A 420-nucleotide genomic window follows, 5' to 3' on the forward strand; every position below is an offset into this window, starting at 1 on the left:
CACACTAGCCTTGCACACAAGCCATGCGTTCAAGCCTTGGGCACTGGCCCTGCACACAAGCCTTGGGCACTAGCCTTGGACACTAGCCTTGCACACAGTCCTTGCACACTAGGCATGCTTGGGCGAGCTGATCCCGCATCAAGTCGACGGGTCTAGGCATTCTTGGGCGCAGATCCCGCATCGTCTCGTCGCGTCTGGGCGCAAACACGTCGCGTCTCGTTGCGTCTTCAGAAGTCGTCGCTAACAGCACCTTTGGTTGCCACTGGTGGTTAGGCTGGTTGGTTGCGCAAACCCTATAGGAGGGTGGCATGCTGGTGGGCGTTTTTGCCCGGATAGGCACTAGAATGTGCAGATTTTGGGCGTTTTTGCCTGGATAGGCTAAGGAATGGGCATGCTTTGGGCGTTTTTGCCCGGATAGGC

This window comes from Tasmannia lanceolata, unplaced genomic scaffold (genome assembly GCF_043159265.1).
Source record: "Tasmannia lanceolata isolate RefF3 unplaced genomic scaffold, GAP_Taslan_0.1 ptg000038l, whole genome shotgun sequence".
NCBI classification, from domain to species: domain Eukaryota; kingdom Viridiplantae; phylum Streptophyta; class Magnoliopsida; order Canellales; family Winteraceae; genus Tasmannia; species Tasmannia lanceolata.